This window comes from Bacillus rossius, chromosome 5, assembly GCF_032445375.1.
Source record: "Bacillus rossius redtenbacheri isolate Brsri chromosome 5, Brsri_v3, whole genome shotgun sequence".
NCBI classification, from domain to species: domain Eukaryota; kingdom Metazoa; phylum Arthropoda; class Insecta; order Phasmatodea; family Bacillidae; genus Bacillus; species Bacillus rossius.
The window spans coordinates 11,106,427-11,127,713 of NC_086333.1; the positions used below are offsets into that span (position 1 = coordinate 11,106,427).

A 21,287-nucleotide genomic window follows, 5' to 3' on the forward strand; every position below is an offset into this window, starting at 1 on the left:
AATAATTCGATGTTGATGATGTTGAAGTGTCTTCATCGTCTTCATGCTTCCTTTTTAGGAGTCCATCATTTTTACAAAGTAGGAAAGATCTACTTGAATTCAGCTGGAATATATTCTCACTTTTCACACTAAAGAATTCTTCCATTGTCTTCATTCTTCCGTAAATCATCAACCTTCTTCAATTTAAGTTCTTTGTCGAGATCGGAAGAGCCAAGAAAATTATTGTCGTAATGAAGATCACTCTTCCTTAGGCTAGTAGATTCATCGTTGTCCTCTAGCTTGTACACAGGCTTGGCGCTACAAGTTCTGCCATGTCTTTTTAGGCTCTCTCTCCGCGTAAACGACTTGCTACATCGAACACAACTTATCATATTGCGCAGTGGATTTTTAACACAGTCATTCTTCTTATTGTGTTGTCTTTTATTCTTTCTCAAGATAAACTCTTTACTGCAAAACTTACACCTATGTTCTTTCGATACAGCGTCAGATCCCAAATCGGAAAGCATATTAGTTACTGAGACTAATGCCAGATACCAATTGAGTGTTTTAAATTAGATTCAATACTTAAATAGAAATTTTTTCATATTTCATCAGCGAGAATTAATATATCTCATGCAAAATTAATTTACGCATGTAGTTCTGCTTTTCAACAACATATGTCGCCACATGTTGCTTGCAGGTAAATAATATTTAGTTCTTTTATGCGGGATGCGGGATGCTCACTAACGATCGCAAAAGAAGGATGGCTTCGCTAGACTCCAAGGAAAAGGAAGTTCGTCTTGCATGTTGGTGCTCCACAGATGTCTCATGGCGTAATATTAATTTGACTGAGTAATGATATTTGTTAATTCCACCTGATAAAAATATTGCAAGTTTTGATTTAGTAGCAGAAATTATCGAATTAAATGTAACTCCAAATAAAATGACATGTCTCATTAGACCAAAAAAATCCATGCAGAGAGCGGTTTCTCAGAATAGTCAGAAACACTTGAAGAAACCACAGGAATGATTGCAAGAACACGGGAAAAACCATCAAAATATTGTCAAGAATAATCAGGAGCACACAGAGAAAACCACTATAATATTAACAATAATAATCGGAAGCACACGGAGAAAACCATCATAATATTGACCAGATTAATCGGAAGCACACAGAGAAAACCACCACATGTTTTCTTTGATATCATAAAATTACAAGAAAAAATATATAAAAATATAAATAAATTAATAAAAAATTAAAAAAATAAAAAAATGCATAAATTTCTGGCTTGTACAAGAACTCTATCTTTGCTCAACAATGATAAGTTTACAAGCTAGCAGAAACTGTTTATGCATTTTTTTATTTTTTTTATTTTTTTATTAATTTATTTTTATTTTTAAATATATTTTCTTGTAATTTTATGATATCAAAGAAAACATGTGGTGGTTTTCTCTGTGTGCTTCCGATTAATCTGGTCAATATTATGATGGTTTTCTCCGTGTGCTTCCGATTATTATTGTTAATATTATGGTGGTTTTCTCTGTGTGCTCCTGATTATTCTTGACAATATTTTGATGGTTTTTCCCGTGTTCTTGCAATCATTCCTGTGGTTTCTTCAAGTGTTTCTGACTATTCTGAGAAACCGCTCTCTGCATGGATTTTTTTGGTCTAATGAGACATGTCATTTTATTTGGAGTTACATTTAATTCGATAATTTCTGCTACTAAATCAAAACTTGCAATATTTTTATCAGGTGGAATTAACAAATATCATTACTCAGTCAAATTAATATTACGCCATGAGACATCTGTGGAGCACCAACATGCAAGACGAACTTCCTTTTCCTTGGAGTTTAGCGAAGCCATCCTTCTTTTGCGATCGTTAGTGAGCATCCCGCATCCCGCATAAAAGAACTAAATATTATTTACCTGCAAGCAACATGTGGCGACATCTGTTGTTGAAAAGCAGAACTACATGCGTAAAGTACTTTTACATGAGATATATTAATTCTCGCTGATGAAATATTAAAAAATTTCTATTTAAGTATTGAATCTAATTTAAAACACTCAATTGGTATCTGGCATTAGTCTCAGTAACTAATATGCTTTCCGATTTGGGATCTGACGCTGTATCGAAAGAACATAGGTGTAAGTTTTGCAGTAAAGAGTTTATCTTGAGAAAGAATAAAAGACAACACGAGAAGAATGACTGTGTTAAAAATCCACTGCGCAATATGATAAGTTGTGTTCGATGTAGCAAGTCGTTTACGCGGAGAGAGAGCCTAAAAAGACATGGCAGAACTTGTAGCGCCAAGCCTGTGTACAAGCTAGAGGACAACGATGAATCTACTAGCCTAAGGAAGAGTGATCTACATTACGACAATAATTTTCTTGGCTCTTCCGATCTCGACAAAGAACTTAAATTGAAGAAGGTTGATTATTTACGGAAGAATGGAGACAATGGAAGAATCCTTAACGTGAAAAGTGAGAATATATTCCAGCCGAATTCAAGTAGATCTTTCCTACTTTGTAAAAATGATGGACTCCTAAAAAGGAAGCATGAAGACGATGAAGACACTTCAACATCATCAACATCGAATTATTACGGTAAATTGGGTGAAGACGATTCCTTCTACGGTGATTGTTACAGTGACTCTGAGGCTGTTGACAAAGACATAGACTATGATGAAGCACCTAAAGCTGCCAAGATCGAAGAATGTGGCGGTGTCCTGAGACCGAAACGATGGAAAAGACGTGATATTTTAAATAAATCTGATCAAGCTTGTGATGATCACTGTCTCAAACATGAAAGTTACCCTGAGGTTGGTGGTAAAACGGAAGACACCAGAGATCATAATATTTATTATAAAGGTGCAAGGAAGATGGTGGTAGAAGAGAATGATTACACATCATGGAAAGATCCAAACATATTGGTTGACCGGCTAAGACTTCTACATGGTTCGCTTTGTGCAGGAAACTATTCGTGCATCAAAGAAATATCCTTCATACTCAAGGAACTGAGGAATGCTAGGTACATACAATAATGACTTGTTTTACTTGCATTTGTATAATGTAAAGCAATAAAATAAATAATTTAAATTATAAGAATGTAATGTTTTTATTTCTTGTATTATGATTTCTTACTAAGACTTAGATCTCGTAACTTGTGCTACCATTTTGCCTTTTTTTTTAGTTGATGGAGCTTCCAAATGTGCTTCCTTATTCGATGATGCATCCAAAATGTGCTGTCTTTTCGTTGGTGGTGCTTCCAAATGTGCTGCCTTTTCGTTGTCGGTGCTTCCAAATGTGCTGCCTTTTCGTTGTCGGTGCTTCCAAATGTGCTGCCTTTTCGTTGTCGGTGCTTCCAAATGTGTTGCCTTTACGTTGTCGGTGCTTCCAAATGTGCTGTCTTTTCGTTGTCGGTGCTTCCAAATGTGCTGCCTTTTCGTTGTCGTTGCTTCCAAATGTGCTGCCTTTTCGTTGTCGGTGCTTCCAAATGTGCTGACTTTACAATGTCGGTGCTTCCAAATGTGCTGCCTTTTCGTTGTCGGTGCTTCCAAATGTGCTGCCTTTTCGTTGTCGGTGCTTCCAAATGTGCTGCCTTTTCGTTGTCGGTGCTTCCAAATGTGCTGCCTTTTCGTTGATGGTCCTTCTATTTTTAATGTTGTTTTGACTCTAGTATTATTGTAAATGGTTCTTGATTTGACTAGCGTATTATTCCATACGGTGCATGTATATAAGTGAGTCCTAGACAGCAGGTCGCTCAGTTTGTTACTGACGTCGTTGGTGTAAGGATCACCTAGTTTGTTTCTTCTGGTGCATTAGTTGTATGTAAATGTATTTCCGAGATCAGGCTTCAGGCCTTGGATTGAAGATTGTCGACCGCCATCTTGGATTTGTGACGTCACGGCGGCAAAAATTCCTCAAAATTCCTCAAAATTGACTCAAAATGACTCAAAATTTCCCGTTTTAAGAAAAAATTTCCCGTTTTCGAGGGAAAAATTCCCGTTTCGAGGGAAAATTTCCCGTTTTAGTCCTTAAAAATCCCAGCGGCTAGAAATGTCCTGATAGAGGCTTAAGCATTCTTAACTCAAGCCTCAGTTAAGCCTCTATCAGGATGTGACCTTGACCTTTGACCTTGACCCCGACGGCCATCTTGGATCCACCATCTTGGATGACGTCATTTCGTTTTCTCGAACATTCCGGCATTGTGTTATCCGCCATTTTGAATTATTACGTCACCGTTGCAATTTCCTTTACGGCCGCCATCTTTAAATTTATTATCCGATTTTAATGAAAAAAATTTAAAAATTATAAAAAAAATTAAATAATAAAATTTTTAATAAAATATTTAAAAAACAAACATTTACGACACGGAGCTCGGAGTCCTCGGTTCAAACCCGACGTGTGCAAAAAAAATAAAAATGGCGACCGATCCTTCCCCCGCGGTGGCTGCGGGCATACTAACTCCCTCCACTTTTTTTTTCAAAGCATATATATCGTCAGGTAGTATGACGTCATGTCCGCCATCTTGTCCTCGTCTGCTGGAAGCCATCATCAGTGTATCGTCGGCGAGAGTGCGCTGACGCCATGTTAGTTTAATTCTTATCCGCTAGAGTGCAGTAATCATTTATTATTGCTGTGACACCCGACATCTTGTCATTTGGCCGCCATCTTGAAAATCCATAATTATTTAGCTAGAAATTCGGGAAAAATTCCAAAATTCATTAAATAAATTTGTAATCTATATACTGATCGATTAGGTCGACTAAGGTCCTTGGTACGATCTAGGACGATGCAAAAAAATTAAATATAACATCAATTTAACATAATAATAACAGGTTCGAGGAATTAAACACCACAAGTTCTTTTACAAACATAATATTTATTACATAATTTCTATTCTACTACAGAATCATTTGCGAAAGACAGCAATCTTATAATCATTTAGTTCCGCAGCGGTGTGAAATGACTAATTCTTAGCTCCAATCGGTTTATACTAGACAGAGTCCAGCCAGAACCTTTACAGACATAGTCCACCTCTTCTTGACAGAGTTTCTGAATACCGTTTTTAACAGTTTGCTTCACATCGTTAGAACTGTAAATTACTGCAGCCGATGTCTTGAATGCACACTTCTTCACTTTGTCATCGAACGGATATGGCTTTCCATATATACAGTCCAACCACAAGTTATATTTCAAAGGTCCGTTTGTTGCTACATCATCAGTAAGCTGATTGATTATGTACTCTCTGATATCATCAAGAAAATTACAAATGTCTTTCGACTCACCTAACGTATTTAAATAATAGTAGTCCTTAAATGTTCCACGAAAATGCAGACTGCGCCAAGTAGAAGCCATTATCGTTTATTTGTAATGCGCCGAACACAGTCTTAGGTTTATTTTCCTGTTCAGACGTCATACCAATCGGTTGCTGCACATCGGTTTTCTTTCTTGTACGCTCACGAGCCTTCAACCTAAACCGAGGAGTCGAAATTTCTGCAGGTAGTTCAGCAGTAGGCACACGGACTTAACCTTTTTAGTTTTTCGTATGTCGTCGCAAATTATCAATTCGAGTAAACCATGCATGACACTCATCACATCGAAACTTCATGCGAGATGGATTCTTTGTGCATTTGCTCCGCTCATGTCTTCGTGCATCATGAGCAAATGCGAACGACGTATCACAGTAGCTGCAAGGATACCGTGGTAATGAAGACGAACCTTTCAGACCCGATCCAGATACTCACGTTGCCGCAGTTGCACCATCTCCAGGCATACTCTTATGAACATGAATGCATCGTTGTTGCGCCGAAACCTTAACTTTCTGCCGAACAGCAGGACCTTTGCATGCCTTCATGTGCGTTTTCATATTATCTTTTCTGGCAAACTGCTTATGACATTTCTCACAAACAAACATTTTACGATAAAGGTTCTTGGCACATTCTCTATTCTCATGTCGTCGAGCATTGCTGTTGTTTGAGAAAATCTTGTCGCAGTAACAGCACCGATGTTCGTTAGTTGTTGTCGATTCGGCATCCATTGAAGTCTCCATTGATGGCGAACCAGCGTTCGCTGAGTTTCCCTGTGCAGCCTGCACTAGCGGCATTAAAGTCTCTTCTGCTGGCGGTACCACGTCTGTTGAAGTCTCCTCCAGTGTTGACATCGACGTTGCCAACGGGATCTGCTCCACCATCGTCGACGCTGACGTCATGGTTCCCGCAGTCGATGGTACAACCTCCATCGAGTTCGTCGTTAAAGTCGGTAAAGATGCCATCGAGTTCGCAAGAACAGGTAATTACGTGATTAATGCAACAGAAGAAACAAACTAGGTGATCCTTACACCGACGACGTCAGTAACAAACTAAGCATCCGGTTGTCTAGAGCTCGCTTATATATACATGCACCGTATGGAACAATACGCTAGTCAAATCAAGAACCATTTACAATAATACTAGAGTCAAAACAACATTAAAAATAGAAGGACCATCAACGAAAAGGCAGCACATTTGGAAGCACCGACAACGAAAAGGCAGCACATTTGGAAGCAACGACAACGAAAAGGCAGCACATTTGGAAGCACCGACAACGAAAAGGTAGCACATTTGGAAGCACCGACAACGAAATGGCAGCAAATTTGGAAGCACCGACTACGAAAAGGCAGGACATTTGGAAGCACCGTCATCGAAAAGGCAGCACATTTGGAAGCACCGACAACGTAAAGGCAGCACATTTGGAAGCACCGACAACGTAAAGGCAGCACATTTGGAAGCACCGACTACGAAAAGGCAGCACATTTGGAAGCACCGTCATCGAAAAGACAGCACATTTGGAAGCACCGACAACGTAAAGGCAGCACATTTGGAAGCACCGGCAACGTAAAGGCAGCACATTTGGATACACCGACAACGAAAAGGCAGCACATTTGGAAGCACCGACAACGAAAAGGCAGCACATTTGGAAGCACTGACAACGAAAAGGCAGCACATTTGGAAGCACCGACAACGAAAAGGCAGCACATTTGGAAGCACCGACAACGAAAAGGCAGCACATTTGGAAGCACCGACTACGAAAAGGCAGCACATTTGGAAGCACCGACTACGAAAAGGCAGCACATTTGGAAGCACCGACAACGAAAAGGCAGCACATTTGGAAGCACCACCAACGAAAAGGCAGCACATTTTGGATGCATCATCGAATAAGGAAGCACATTTGGAAGCTCCATCAACTAAAAAAGGCAAAAAGGAAGCACAAGTTACGAGATCTAAGTCTTAGTAAGAAATCATAATACAAGAAATAAAAACATTGCATTCTTATAATTTAAATTATTTATTTTATTGCTCTACATTATACAAATGCAAGTAAAACAAGTCAATATTGTATGTAGCCAGCATTCCTTAGTTCCTTGAGTATGAAGGATATTTCTTTGATGCACGAATAGTTTCCTGCACAAAGCGAACCATGTAGAAGTCTTAGCCGGTGTACCAATATGTTTGGATCTTTCCATGATGTGTAATCATTCTCTTTTACCACCATCTTCCTTGCACCTTTATAATAAATATTATGATCTCTGGTGTCTTCCGTTTTACCACCAACCTCAGGGTAACTTTCATGTTTGAGACGGTGATCATCACAAGCTTGATCAGATTTATTTAATATATCACGTCGTTTCCATCGTTTCGGTCTCAGGACACCGCCACATTCTTCGATATTGGCAGCTTTAGGTGCTTCATCATAGTCTATGTCTTTGTCAACAGCCTCAGAGTCACTGTAACAATCACCGTAGAAGGAATCGTCTTCACCCAATTTACCGTAATAATTCGATGTTGATGATGTTGAAGTGTCTTAATCGTCTTCATGCTTCCTTTTTAGTAGTCCATCATTTTTACAAAGTAGGAAAGATCTACTTGAATTCGGCTGGAATATATTCTCACTTTTCACGTTAAGGATTCTTCCATTGTCTTCATTCTTCCGTAAATCATCAACCTTCTTCAATTTAAGTTCTTTGTCGAGATCGGAAGAGCCAAGAAAATTATTGTCGTAATGCAGATCACTCTTCCTTAGGCTAGTAGATTCATCGTTGTCCTCTAGCTTGTACGCAGGCTTGGCGCTACAAGTTCTGCCATGTCTTTTTAGGCTCTCTCTCCGCGTAAACGACTTGCTACATCGAACACAACTTATCATATTGCGCAGTGGATTTTTAACACAGTCATTTTTCTCGTGTTGTCTTTTATTCTTTCTCAAGATAAACTCTTTACTGCAAAACTTACACCTATGTTCTTTCGATACAGCGTCAGATCCCAAATCGGAATTCATATTAGTTACTGAGACTAATGCCAGATACCAATTGAGTGTTTTAAATTAGATTCAATACTTAAATAGAAATTTTTTCATATTTCATCAGCGAGAATTAATATATCTCATGCAAAAGTACTTTATGCATGTAGTTCTGCTTTTTAACAACAGATGTCGCCACATGTTGCTTGCAGGTAAATAATATTTAGTTATTTTATGCGGGATGCGGGATGCTCACTAACGATCGCAAAAGAAGGATGGCTTCGTTAGACTCCAAGGAAAAGGAAGTTCGTCTTGCATGTTGGTGCTTCACATATGTCTCATGGCGTAATATTAATTTGACTGAGTAATGATATTTGTTAATTCCACCTGATAAAAATATTGCAAGTTTTGATTTAGTAGCAGAAATTATCGAATTAAATGTAACTCCAAATAAAATGACATGTCTCATTAGAACAAAAAAAAATCCATGCAGAGAGCGGTTTCTCAGAATAGTCAGAAACACTTGAAGAAACCACAGGAATGATTGCAAGAACACGGGAAAAACCATCAAAATATTGTCAAGAATAATCAGGAGCACACTGACAAAACCACTATAATATTAACAATAATAATCGGAAGCACACGGAGAAAACCATCATAATATTGACCAGATTAATCAGAAGCACACAGAGAAAACCACCACATGTTTTCTTTTATATCATAAAATTACAAGAACAAATATTTAAAAATAAAAATAAATTAATAAAAAATTTAAAAAAAAAAATAAAAAAATGCATAAACAGTTTCTGCTAGCTTCTAAACTTATCATTGTTGAGCAAAGATAGAGTTCTTGTACAAGCCAGAAATTTATGCATTTTTTTTATTTTTTTAAATTTTTTATTAATTTATTTTTATTTTTAAATATTTTTTCTTGTAATTTTATGATATCAAAGAAAACATGTGGTGGTTTTCTCTGTGTGCTTCCGATTAATCTGGTCAATATTATGATAGTTTTCTCCGTGTGCTTCCGATTATTATTGTTAATATTATAGTGGTTTTCTCAGTGTGCTCCTGATTATTCTTGACAATATTTTGATGGTTTTTCCCGTGTTCTTGCAATCATTCCTGTGGTTTCTTCAAGTGTTTCTGACTATTCTGAGAAACCGCTCTCTGCATGGATTTTTTTTTGTTCTAATGAGACATGTCATTTTATTTGGAGTTACATTTAATTCGATAATTTCTGCTACTAAATCAAAACTTGCAATATTTTTATCAGGTGGAATTAACAAATATCATTACTCAGTCAAATTAATATTACGCCATGAGACATCTGTGGAGCACCAACATGCAAGACTAACTTCCTCTTCCTTGGAGTCTAACGAAGCCATCCTTCTTTTGCGATCGTTAGTGAGCATCCCGCATCCCGCATAAAATAACTAAATATTATTTACCTGCAAGCAACATGTGGCGACATCTGGTGTTGAAAAGCAGAACTACATGCATAAAGTACTTTTGCATGAGATATATTAATTCTCGCTGATGAAATATGAAAAAATTTCTATTTAAGTATTGAATCTAATTTAAAACACTCAATTGGTATCTGGCATTAGTCTCAGTAACTAATATGAATTCCGATTTGGGATCTGACGCTGTATCGAAAGAACAAAGGTGTAAGTTTTGCAGTAAAGAGTTTATCTTGAGAAAGAATAAAAGACAACACGAGAAGAAAGACTGTGTTAAAAATCCACTGCGCAATATGATAAGTTGTGTTCGATGTAGCAAGTCGTTTACGCGGAGAGAGAGCCTAAAAAGACATGGCAGAACTTGTAGCGCCAAGCCTGCGTACAAGAAAGAGGACAACGATGGATCTACTAGCCTAAGGAAGAGTGATCTGCATTACGACAATAATTTTCTTGGCTGTTCCGATCTCGACAAAGAACTTAAATTGAAGAAGGTTGATGATTTACGGAAGAATGAAGACAATGGAAGAATCCTTAACGTGAAAAGTGAGAATATATTCCAGCCGAATTCAAGTAGATCTTTCCTACTTTGTAAAAATGATGGACTCCTAAAAAGGAAGCATGAAGACGATGAAGACACTTCAACATCATCAACATCGAATTATTACGGTAAATTGGGTGATGACGATTCCTTCTACGGTGATTGTTACAGTGACTCTGAGGCTGTTGACAAAGACATAGACTATGATGAAGCACCTAAAGCTGCCAAGATCGAAGAATGTGGCGGTGTCCTGAGACCGAAACGATGGAAACGACGTGATATATTAAATAAATCTGATCAAGCTTGTGATGATCACCGTCTCAAACATGAAATTTACCCTGAGGTTGGTGGTAAAACGTAAGACACCAGAGATCATAATATTTATTATAAAGGTGCAAGGAAGATGGTGGTAGAAGAGAATGATTACACATCATGGAAAGATCCAAACATATTGGTAGACCGGCTAAGACTTCTACATGGTTCGCTTTGTGCAGGAAACTATTCGTGCATCAAAGAAATATCCTTCATACCCAAGGAACTAAGGAATGCTGGCTACATACAATATTGACTTGTTTTACTTGCATTTGTATAATGTAGAGCAATAAAATAAATAATTTAAATTATAAGAGTGTAATGTTTTTATTTCTTGTATTATGATTTCTTACTAAGACTTAGATCTCGTAACTTGTGCTTCCTTTTTGCCTTTTTTAGTTGATGGAGCTTCCAAATGTGCTTCCTTATTCGATGATTCATCCAAAATGTGCTGCCTTTTCGTTGGTGGTGCTTCCAAATGTGCTGCCTTTTCGTTGTCGGTGCTTCCAAATGTGCTGCCTTTTCGTTGTCGGTGCTTCCAAATGTGCTGCCTTTTCGTTGTCGGTGCTTCCAAATGTGCTGCCTTTTCGTTGTCGGTGCTTCCAAATGTGCTGCCTTTTCGTAGTCGGTGCTTCCAAATGTGCTGCCTTTTCGTAGTCGGTGCTTCCAAATGTGCTGCCTTTTCGTTGTCGGTGCTTCCAAATGTGCTGCCTTTTCGTTGTCGGTGCTTCCAAATGTGCTGCCTTTTCGTTGTCGGTGCTTCCAAATGTGCTGCCTTTTCGTTGTCGGTGCTTCCAAATGTGCTGCCTTTTCGTTGACGGTGCTTCTAAATGTGCTGCCTTTTTGTTGTCGGTGCTTCCAAATGTGCTGCCTTTTCGTTGTCGGTGCTTACAAATGTGCTGCCTTTACGTTGTCGGTACTTCCAAATGTGCTGCCTTTACGTTGTCGGTGCTTCCAAATGTGCTGTCTTTTCGATGACGGTGCTTCCAAATGTGCTGCCTTTTCGTAGTCGGTGCTTCCAAATGTGCTGCCTTTACGTTGTCGGTGCTTCCAAATGTGCTGCCTTTACACTGTCGGTGCTTCCAAATGTGCTGCCTTTCGATGACGGTGTTTCCAAATGTGCTGCCTTTTCGTAGTCGGTGCTTCCAAATGTGCTGCCATTTCGTTGTCGGTTTTTCCAAATGTGCTGCCTTTTAGTTGTCGGTGCTTCCAAATGTGCTGCCTTTTCGTTGTCGTTGCTTCCAAATGTGCTGCCTTTTCGTTGTCGGTGCTTCCAAATGTGCTGCCTTTTCGTTGATGGTCCTTCTATTTTTAATGTTGTTTTGACTCTAGTATTTTTGTAAATGGTTCTTGATTTGACTAGCGTATTGTTCTATACTGTGCATGTATATATAAGCGAGCTCTAGACAACAGGATGCTTAGTTTGTTAATGACGTCGTCGGTGTAAGGATCACCTAGTTTGTTTCTTCTGGTGCATTAATTACGTAATTACCTGTTCTTGCGAACTCGATGGCATCTTTACCGACTTTAACGACGAACTCGATGGAGGTTGTACCATCGACTGCGGGAACCATGACGTCAGCGTCGACGATGGTGGAGCAGATCCCGTTGGCAACGTCGATGTCAACACTGGAGGAGACTCTTAACAGACGTGGTACCGCCAGCAGAAGAGACTTTAATGCCGCTAGTGCTGGCTGCACAGGAAAACTCGGCGAACGCTGGTTCGCCTTCAATGGAGACTTCAATGGATACCGAATCGACAACAACTAACGAACATCGGTGCTGTTACTGCTACAAGATTTTCTCAAACAACAGCAATGCTCGACGACATGAGAATAGAGAATGTGCCAAGAACCTATATCGTAAAATGTTTGTTTGTGAGAAATGTCATAAGCAGTTTGCCAGAAAAGATAATATGAAAACGCACATGAAGGCATGCAAAGGTCCTGCTGTTCGGCAGAAAGTTAAGGTTTCGGCGCAACAACGATGCATTCATGTTCATAAGAGTATGCCTGGAGATGGTGCAACTGCGGCAACGTCAGTATCTGGATCGGGTCTGAAAGTTTCGTCTTCATTACCACGGTATCCTTGCAGCTACTGTGATACGTCGTTCGCATTTGCTCATGATGCACGAAGACATGAGCGGAGCAAATGCACGAAGAATCCATCTCGCATGAAGTTTCGATGTGATGAGTGTCATGAATGGTTTACTCGAATTGATAATTTGCGACGACATGCGAAAAACTGAAAAGGTGAAGTCCGTGTGCCTACTGCTGAACTACCTGCAGAAATTTCGACTCCTCGGTTTAGGTTGAAGGCTCGTGAGCGTACAAGCAAGAAAACCGATGTGCAGCAACCGATTGGTATGACGTCTGAACAGGAAAATAAACCTAAGACTGTGTTCGGCGCATTACAAGTGAACGATAATGGCTTCTACTTGGCGCAGTCTGCATTTCGTGGAACATTTAAGGACTACTATTATTTAAATACGTTAGGTGAGTCGAAAGACATTTGTAATTTTCTTGATGATATCAGAGAGTACATAATCAATCAGCTTACTGATGATGTAGCAACAAACGGACCTTTGAAATATAACTTGTGGTTGGACTGTATATATGGAAAGCCATATCCGTTCGATGACAAAGTGAAGAAGTGTGCATTCAAGACATCGGCTGCAGTAATTTACAATTCTAACGATGTGAAGCAAACTGTTAAAAACGGTATTCAGAAACTCTGTCAAGAAGAGGTGGACTATGTCTGTAAAGGTTCTGGCTGGACTATGTCTGTAAAGGTTCTGGCTGGACTCTGTCTAGTATAAACCGATTGGAGCTAAGAATTAGTCATTTCACACCGCTGCGGAACTAAATGATTATAAGATTGCTGGCTTTCGCAAATGATCCTGTAGTAGAATAGAAATTATGTAATAAATATTATGTTTGTAAAAGAACTTGTGGTGTTTAATTCCTCGAACCTGTTATTATTATCTTAAATTGATGTTATATTTAATTTTTTTTGCATCGTCCTAGATCGTACCAAGGACCTTAGTCGACCTAATCGATCAGTATATAGATTACAAATTTATTTAATGAATTTTGGAATTTTTCCCGAATTTCTAGCTAAATAAGTATGGATTTTCAAGATGGCGGCCAAATGACAAGATGTCGGGTGTCACAGCAATAATAAATGATTACTGCACTCTAGCGGATAAGAATTAAACTAACATGGCGTCAGCGCACTCTCGCCGACGATACACTGATGATGGCTTCCAGCAGACGAGGACAAGATGGCGGACATGACGTCATACTATCTGACGATATATATGCTTTGAAAAAAAAAGTGGAGGGAGTCAGTATGCCCGCAGCCACCGCGGGGGAAGGATCGGTCGCCATTTTTATTTTTTTTGCACACGTCGGGTTTGAACCGAGGACTCCGAGCTCCGTGTCGTAAATGTTTGTTTTTTAAATATTTTATTAAAAATTTTATTATTTAATTTTTTTTATAATTTTTAATTTTTTTTCATTAAAATCGGATAATAAATTTAAAGATGGCGGCCGTAACGGAAATTGCAATGGTGACGTAATAATTCAAAATGGCGGATAACACAATGCCGGAATGTTCGAGAAAACGAAATGACGTCATCCAAGATGGTGGATCCAAGATGGCCGTCGGGGTCAAGGTCAAAGGTCAAGGTCACATCCTGATAGAGGCTTAACTGAGGCTTGAGTTAAGGATGCTTAAGCCTCTATCAGGACATTTCTAGCCGCTGGGATTTTTAAGGACTAAAACGGGAAATTTTCCCTCGAAACGGGAATTTTTCCCTCTAAAACGGGAAATTTTTTCTTAAAACGGGAAATTTTGAGTCATTTTGAGTCAATTTTGAGGAATTTTGAGGAATTTTTGCTGCCGTGACGTCACAAATCCAAGATGGCGGTCGACAATCTTCAATCCACAGCCTGAAGCCTGATCTTGGAAATACATTTACATACTACTTGCATTAATCACGTAATTACCTGTTCTTGCGAACTCGATGGCATCTTTACCGACTTTAACGACGAACTCGATGGAGGTTGTACCATCGACTGCGGGAACCTTGACGTCAGCGTCGACGATGGTGGAGCAGATCCCGTTGGCAACGTCGATGTCAACACTGGAGGAGACTTCAACAGACGTGGTACCGCCAGCAGAAGAGACTTTAATGCCTCTAGTGCTGGCTGCACAGGGAAACTCGGCGAACGATGGTTCGCCATCAATGGAGACTTCAATGGATGCCGAATCGACAACAACTAGCGAACATCGGTGCTGTTACTGCGACAAGATTTTCTCAAACAATAGCAATGCTCGGCGACACGAGAGGAGCGAATGTGTCAAGAACCTATATCGTAAAATGTTTGTTTGTGAGAAATGTCATAAGCAGTTTGCCAGAAAAGATAATATGAAAACGCACATGAAGGCATGCAAAGGTCCTGCTGTTCGGCAGAAAGTAAAGGTTTCAGCGCAACAACGATGTATTGATGTTCATAAGAGTATACCTGGAGATGGTGCAACTGCGACAACGTTAGTATCTGGATCGGGTCTGAAAGGTTTGTCTTCATCACCACGGTATCCTTGCAGCTACTGGAATACGTCGTTCGCATTTGCTCATGATGCACGAAGACATGAGCGGAGCAAATGCATGAAGAATCCATCTCGCATGAAGTTTCGATGTGATGAGTGTCATGAATGGTTTACTAGAATTGATAATTTGCGACGACATGCGAAAAACTGTAAAGTTGAAGTCCGTGTGCCTACTGCTGAACTACCTGCAGAAATTTCGACTCCTCGGTTTAGGTTGAAGGCTCGTGAGCGTACAAGCAAGAAAACCGATGTGCAGCAACCGATTGGTATGACGTCTGAACAGGAAAATAAACCTAAGACTGTGTTCGGCGCATTACAAGTGAACGATAATGGCTTCTACTTGACGCAGTCTGCATTTCGTGGAACGTTGAAAGACTACTATTATCTAAATACGTTCGGTGAGTCGAAGGACATTTGTAATTTTCTTGACGATATCAGACAGAAGATAATCAATCAGCTTACTGATGATGTAGCAACAAACGGACCTTTGAAATATAACTTGTGGTTGGACTGTAAATATGGAAAGCCATATCCGTTCGATGACAAAGTGAAGAAGTGTGCATTCAAGACATCGGCTGCAGTAATTTACAGTTCTAACGATGTGAAGCAAACTGTTAAAAACGGTATCCAGAAACTCTGTCAAGAAGAGGTTGACTATGTCTGTAAAGGTTCTGGCTGGACTCTGTCTAGTATAAACCGATTGGAGCTAAGAATTAGTCATTTCACACCACTGCGGAACTAAATGATTATAAGATTGCTGGCTTTCGCAAATGATCCTGTAGTAGAATAGAAATTATGTAATAAATATTATGTTTGTAAAAGAACTTGTGGTGTTTAATTCCTCGAACCTGTTACTATTGTGTTAAATATATGTTATATTTAATTTTTTTTGCATCGTCCTAGAATGTACCAAGGACCTTAGTCGACCTAATCAAGCAGAATTAGATTACAAATTTATTTAATGAATTTTGGAATTTTTCCCGAATTTCTAGCTAAATAAGTATGGATTTTCAAGATGGCGGCCAAATGACAAGATGTCGGGTGTCACAGCAATAATAAATGATTACTGCACTCTAGCGGATAAGAATTAAACTAACATGGCGTCAGCGCACTATCGCCGACGATACACTGATGATGGCTTCCAGCAAACGAGGACAAGATGGCGGCCATGACGTCATACTACCTGACGATATATATATATGCTTTGAAAAAAAAGTGGAGGGAGTCAGTATGCCTGCAGCCACCGCGGGGGAAGGATCGGTCGCCATTTTTATTTTTTTTGCACTTTTCGGGTTTGAACCGAGGACTCCGAGCTCCGTGTCGTAAATGTTGTTTTTTAAATATTTTATTATATTTTTTATTATTAAATTTTTTTATAATTTTTAATTTTTTTCATTAAAATCGGATAATAAATTTAAAGATGGCGGCCGTAACGGAAATTGCAACGGTGACGTCATAATTCAAAATGGCGGATAACACAATGCCGGAATGTTCGAGAAAACGAAATGACGTCATCCAAGATGGTGGATCCAAGATGGCCGTCGGGGTCAAGGTCAAAGGTCAAGGTCACATCCTGATAGAGGCTTAACTGAGGCTTGAGTTAAGGATGCTTAAGCCTCTATCAGGACATTTCTAGCCGTTGGGATTTTTAAGGACTAAATCGGGAAATTTTCCCTCGAAACAGGTATTTTTCCCTCGAAAAAGGGAAATTTTTTCTTAAAACGGGAATTTTTGAGTCATTTTGAGTCATTTTTGAGGAATTTTGAGGAATTTTTGCCGCCGTGTCGTCACAAATCCAAGATGGCGGACCGACAATCTCAATCCACCGCCTGAGGCCTGTTTCCGGAGCCCCATTTACATACTACTCTCGTGTGTATTTTATTTCTACAATTTTTAGGTACGTAATATAAAAATTTTAAATACAGACAATATTTTGACTCATGTAGTATACCAGTAGACCACGGGTATATAAGCGAGGTTCAGACGAGTGGACCCTCATTTCACCTCTGGCCGCGGTGCTGTACGGACGTGCTCTCTCCATTAAGTTTCGTGAGATTTAGTTATGTCGACCGGAATAGAATGTTTACCGACAGCAGCGGGAACCTCGATGGCAGCAACGATGATGGAGTCGGAGATCCCGATACCATTTTCAGAGGAGACCACAGCAGCGGAGAGCTCAATGGCTGCGGTGTCGACAGCTGTGGAGATCCCGATACCTGCTGCAGAGGAGACAACGATACGTGCTGTTCCACCATCAGCTGACGTTTCATATTCTGCATTCCAGACATCAATTAATGAAGAGCGTACATCGCATCAATGCAAATATTGTGGTGCATCAATGACCTGCAGTACGTCTCTGACAATCTCTCGAGAGACATATAAGTGCGACAAATGCGATAAGGTTTTTTCGCATTGTAACAGTCTGGATAGTCACAAGATTATGTGCATAGGAAAAGAATCAAGTCATAGTATGCTTCCTTACCATCAGACATCATCATTTATTGCCTTACCTGAGGCGATAGTCAACAAAAGAGCAGTAGTCAATTGCCAAAACTTGAAGGATCAGTTTTGTTTTAAATGGAGTATTTTGGCAAGATTTGTCGAGGGAAGTCATCAAAACCGTGTTGATAAGAGGTATTATGCTTTGGAGAATAAGTACAACTTCGATGGACTGTGCTATCCGCCACCATTAAATCAGATAAAAGATTTTGAGAAAAATAATCCTGAAGTCTCAGTTAATGTGTATGCGCTAAATGAGGATAATAACGTGTGTCCAATTCGGGTCACCAAACAAGAAAGAAAAAATCATTTCGATTTGTTGCTTGTGACAAATGAAAGCGGTTCTGCACACTACTGCTACATCAAAAACTTCTCCCGACTTGTGAGACCACAGGTTACAAAACATCAACATAAGATTTATATGTGTAAGATGTGCTTTAAGTATTTCGCTAATCGACCTCGGAAATCAGGATTCACAGCTATACAGTGTCTTAAACAGCACAAGATTAAATGCGGAAATAAATCTTAACCAAGTTTTTAGTAATTTGTCTGTGTATTTTTTTTTGTACTTGTAGTAGTGTAGTATGTATGTAATAAAAGTTTTTTTAATAGAACTTGTGGTGTTTTTATTTCTCGAACCTTACACTTTTTTAGTATTTTTTTAAAATAAGAGTTGTATTGTATCATCCTGGGATCGAACCAAGGACAGGAATCGATCGAATCATCAGTATATTTATTGCCAATTTATTTAATGAATTTTGAAATTTTTCCCGAATTTCTAGCTAAATAATTACGGATTTCCAAGATGGCGCCCAAATTTCAAGATGGTGGGCACCTTAGTAATAATAATAAATGATTACTGCACTCTAGCGGATAAGAATTAAACTAACATGGCGTCAGCGCACTCTCGCCGAAAATACAATGATGATGGCTTCCAGCATCGAAGACAAGATGGCGGACATGACGTCATACTAGGTGACGATATATATGCTTTGAAAAAAAGTGGTGGGAGTCAGTCTGCCTGCGTCCACTGTGAGGGAAGGATCGGCCGCCATTTTTATTGTTTTGCGCTCGTCGGGTTCGAACCGAGGACTCCGAACTCGGTGTCGTTAATGTATATTTTTTATAAAAAATTGATTAAGATTTTATTAATTGAATTTTTTTATAAATTTAAACAAAAATTCATTAAAATCGGATAATAATTAAAAAAGTTAAAGATGGCGGCCATATCGGAAATTGCAACGTAGACGTCATCGTCCAAGATGGCGGAAAACACATCGCCGGAATGTTCGAAAACGCAATGATGTCATCCAAAATGGCAGATCCAAGATGGCGGGTCCAAAATGGCCGCCGGGGTCAATTTCAAGGTCAAAGGTCAAGGTCACAACCATCCAAGATGGCCGCCGTGACGACACAATCCAATATGGCTGACCGACAATCCCAATCCACAGCCTGAAGCCTGGGCCCGGAGCCCCTTTCCTATACTACTTATAGGTAAGCTAGGTGTGTGCAAGGTGCAAGCGAGGTGTTGGTGAAGTTTTGGCGAAGTGTGAATGAGGTGTGAACGGAGTATGAGCGAGTAGTGTTAAAGGTGTGAGAAAGTTTTGAAACAGGTGAGCGCATTGTGAGTGTGAGGTGTGGAAGAGGTGTGAGCAAAGTGTGGCCGAGGGGTAAGCGAGGTGTGGGCGAGTTTAGAGAGAGAGAGAGAGAGGTGTTGTTGAGGTATGGGTTAGGTGTGGGCGAGTTGTGAGCCAGGTGAATGTAAGGTGTGGCGAGGCATTGGTGAGGTGTGGATGAGTTGTAAGTGGGGTTTAAGTGTGGCGTGAGCGAGATGCGAGCGAGGTGTGAGCGATGTGTAAGCGATGTTTGAGTGATGTGTGATAGAGTTATAAAAGATTTGTGATTGACGTGTAAGAGATGTATGAGTGAGGTGCGAGTTATGTTAGAACGAGGTTTGAGCGAGTTTTTTGCAAGGTGTGGGCGAGTTGTAGAATAAATGTGATTGGGGAAAAACGATGTGTGAGTGAGTTGGAAGTGATGCGTGAGCATAGTGTGAGCGATTTGAGAGCATGGTTTTAATGACATTCGAGTGAGTTGGGTGCGAGGTGTGAGAAAGGTTTGAATTCGCTGTAAGCGAGGTGTGAGAGATTTGTAAGAGAGGTATGAGTGATTTGTGAGTGAAGTGTGAGTGAGATGTGATCGAGGTTAGAGAGAGTTGTGGGCAATTGGTGGGCGAGTTTTGAGTAAGATGTAAGTGAATTGTGAGAGGGGTGTCAGCGATGTGTGAGAGAGGCGTGATCGAGATTTAGCGAGGTTTAAGAGTTTTGTGAGCGAGGTGTGAGCTATTAGTTAGCGAGGTGTAGAGTTGTGGGTGAATTATGGGCGAGTTGTGAGCGATGTGTAAGCGAGGTGTGAGAGTGGTGTGACCGATGAGTGAGCGCGGTGTGAGTGAGTTGTGAGCAAAGAGTGAGCGAGGTGTGACTGATTAGTGAGTTAAGATAACAGAGATACATGCCTCTACTTAAGGGAGTCCAGAGGGCAACACAGCAGTTTCAGGGTGTGCCGGTGCCGGGGTCGCCAAGGGAAGACATCGACGCCGCGCCGAAAATCTTTTAGAGATCCGCTTCGACTGAGATGTTTCCCCTCCTTGTTCCCCCTTCCCCTGGTGTAGTGTCTTGGTTGCGTGGCAACGTTTCCCCTCCGCGCCTGCGCTGTTAGTTCGCCGAGCTGTGAACGTGATGCTTGCGAGGTATGGGGGCTTCTTGAGCGAGCGGGGAACGGACCAACATGTGGAGGTAGCAGCAGGGGATACCTTTTGGACTGTGGGCACGAGGACGGCGTGCCATGTAAGTTGACTTAATAGATTGCGGTCTTATTCCAAATTTTCGTTTGGCACCGTCCTTCTAAATTCCATTTCGAATTAATGTCTGTCTGGGCCATGTTTCTACAGTCTTCGGTTAGTCATGCCAAAACCTCCACCTGCTGAGTTGTCCGGTGCCGGACAGGCTAGCTTTCATTTTGAATTATTGCTGCGAGGTCTTAGAGACCTGTCTCTTTGAATTGTTCAGTGGGACTCGACATGCGCGGTCTAAAGGTGACCTGTAAATTAACTGTGTGGGTCATTGAAGCAAGGCTCGGGCCTAGCATGAATCATTAATATCTGCAATATTTTCATTCTATATTTATGATTTGTATTTCCTGTATTTAATGAGGCCTCATGGTTTAGTAATAATTACTGTAATTTCTTAAACTCTTAATTTTTGATTATTAATCATTTGGGATTGTAATGTCTGCAGCTCTTAATATTGTTATTAGTCACGTTCGTAATATCCAGGGCTGAGATTTGAATTGTACGTACGGTTTGCTTTGTGTAATGTAACCATGTAACAGGAATATCATATGATTCCCAAATATAATAAATGAGCCATTAGTGTAAGAGATGCAATACACTGAAGTGGAAGGATAAATCTTGTGGAACGTTTTGAGTTAAGGAAAAGGTGCAAATCAAAATTTGCATACTTCTTCTGAACAGTTAGTTAAATCTGCACCCTTACTATGTGCATTTTGTGGATAATAACCATGAATATATCAGCTGCTTTCATATA

At 39.9% G+C, this 21,287-nt stretch overlaps 1 protein-coding gene across 1 annotated transcript in view; it reads right to left on the minus strand.

Annotated features, from left to right (window-relative positions):
• The window catches only part of LOC134531584 (uncharacterized), a 916,155-nt gene that overhangs the window by 716,612 nt on the left and 178,256 nt on the right, over positions 1-21,287 (minus strand). The window lies entirely within an intron of this gene.